This window comes from Helianthus annuus, chromosome 14 (assembly GCF_002127325.2).
Source record: "Helianthus annuus cultivar XRQ/B chromosome 14, HanXRQr2.0-SUNRISE, whole genome shotgun sequence".
In the NCBI taxonomy this organism is placed as follows: Eukaryota; Viridiplantae; Streptophyta; class Magnoliopsida; order Asterales; family Asteraceae; genus Helianthus; species Helianthus annuus.
The window spans coordinates 165144832-165147691 of NC_035446.2; positions in this window are offsets into that span (position 1 = coordinate 165144832).

The following is a 2860-nucleotide window of genomic DNA, read 5'->3' on the forward strand; positions in this document are numbered from 1 at the left end:
ATGTTTCAGGTAATCTGTTGTGAGCAAAGAAAAGTGCCAGGAAGCACTACCAGCTTAGAAAAGTGGCTCAGTGTAAATAAATAAAAGAAACATGTTTTGAAAATAAAGATTTCCATTGAAACCACCGTATTGTAAATTACTGGGTTTTATCCCCAAATTATGTAACGTGCAGTTTTAATAATAAAAGATCCTGTTTTAAAAGTCTTCCGTTGTCGCCTAAATTAAATACCACGGGATTTCTGTCCCGCGGCTCCTGAAACGGGTCAAACCGGGTCGGGGCCGTGACAGAAATGATAAAGGGGCTAGGTTCTCTTACCTAAAAGTGTGACTGCCCTCCATCCGCCGAATCACCACCATCACCGTCACACCGGACGACACTAAGAGCGTCGTCGAACTAACCCACCAACTGCCAAATCAACTGCCAACGGCGCGACGTTGATAGTACCGGAAAGAGGAGATCTGATCGTGTAACACCTCGAAATTTTGCGTCCAATGATGTATTGACACGTGTCATAAGTTTACACGTGACATTAAACACTAAATAAAGGACTAAAGTTGACAAACATTGGAAGTATGTAAAGTCGAGGGTAAAAAATGTCAACAAGGGATAAATATACTGTATAGTAACCCTAAATAATGCTAGTACCTTCAAACGAATGAATCATGGATCGTACGGAACGAATTGTGGAAGAAAGTGAGAAATTACAAACTACAGGGGCCAAATGTGTCAACATGTTTAAGTTATACCTCTGAGTGACCTTTGGGCATACCCGAGGCTTTGTAATGGTAAATTATACTCACTAGAATGCGCGATATAAATTTCGCGAAGTTTCGGTTCAAAACGAGAAAGTTATGATCGAATTCGTTAATAAGGGTTAAAAGCGTCAAACTTTGAAAGTTAAGACTTTTCGGGTAATAATAAGTTAACCAAGGGTTAATAAGTTGGGTAAAAGTTCCGGGGCCCTTATTCGTAAATAAACGAGGCCCAAAACGCAAAGTTACCCCTTCGAAACCGAAAGGCCAGGTCAATGATTACAAAAGATTTGAAAATCTTGGAAATTAAGCTACAGGCGGGCCGCGTTAATGAATTGATGGAGCTTACGCGGGCCGCGCGGGCAGTGCAGATCCGGGCCCTGACAATAGGATTCAGGCGACCCGCGTAAGAGTTGATGTATCTCTTACGCGGGCCGCGTCAGACCGCCAGATGCAGAAAACGTGGACAGGTTCACTGTTTGCTATTTTAACCGACTTGGAATGCAATTATGGCAGCATGGGCGCCCCCTAAACGACCCCTAGCACTCAGGGACACATGTTGATGATCAAGGAACCTTTGTAGCCTTAGTTGTAATGATCCTAAGCTCCAAATTTCACTATAAAAGGCCACCTTGTGACCACAAGTTCTTCACACCTCAATCTGCTTTCTTGATCACATCTGGAGCTCAAGAACACTCTTCTAGCATCTCTTGTCGTGTACCAAGCTTCTGTAAGTGTGCCTAACCCTTTGTGGTTTAGTTTTTGCATAGTTATAGCTTAAAAGTCAATCCGTCGTAGTTAACGATTGACTTAACGATAAATCACAAATGGTCCAGTGGTTTGTCGAATCAAAGGTAGTTATATGTTGGTAATCATGTGGGCTTTAAACCCCTAAAAGGGCACCCTCTGATAGGGGTGAGCAAGAAAACCGAAATAACCGAACCGTAACCGAATAACCGAAATAACCGAACCGAAAAAACCGAACCGAAACAAAAACCGACGGTTCGATTTTCGGATTTTTAATAACCGAAATTTTCGGTTCGGTTTTCGGATAAACTTTTTCAATAACCGAAAAAAACCGAACCGATAAGATACAATCCATATATTTTTATGTTTAAGTTTAAATTGTTTAAGTGTTTAACCCAATGCTAGTAGAAAATGTTAATTTTATTCTTGAATGTTAAGTGTTTATAATAAAAACATTAAAACTGAAATGATTTATTATTACCTATAAGATATAACAAAATTTAATATAAAAATTAAATTTAATAAAAACTTTGAAGAAACATAAAAATATATTAGAAGGTTAGGTTTATGTAAACAATATTAATTAAAGAGGTTGACTATAATAACTTAAATGTACACATATAGAAAGATTGTTATAATATAAATTATACTTTTTATTTTTTGAATCTTACATAATTTTTTTCCAAAAACCGAAATAACCGAAAAACCGAACCGAACCGACGTAAAAACCGAAAAACCGAAACCGAAAAAAACCGAAACCAAACGGTTTTTAAAACCCGAAAACCGATTTTTCGGTTTCGGTTTTGATTTTACCCAAAAACAGAACCGAACCGAACCGTGCACACCCCTACCCTCTGATTCCCACTCTAACTAGTCCGAATGTCGAGTCAAACCTGCTTAGAAAAAGTCAACAGAATGCTATTTTGCGATTTTATGCATAATCAGTAATGTAGATAGCGTGTAACCTGTTTTAACACTCACATAACATGTTAATAAGTATATTAACTAGTCTAAGCTTGTTTGATCCGACCGTTTACTATTTTGACCCGGTTCGGAACCGAAAGTCGCAAAACTTTGACTTTTGCTTTGACTTCAGTTCTGACCCGTTATGGTATGATTTAGATATGCCTTAGGACTCTCTTAGGACCAGGTTACATGATGGTATAACCCTCTGTGACCGGTTCATTGTTTGTCCGAGTCTTTTGCACATTTCCGTTAAACGCCTAAAAGTTGACCATAACGCCCTTTTCACTTTAAAACGAGGATTTTGGACATGTGAAAGGACCATGACCTTAGTTACTGATTTCTAAGCATGTCCCAAAAATTTCATGTCAATACGAGGTCTAGAATAGGAATTATG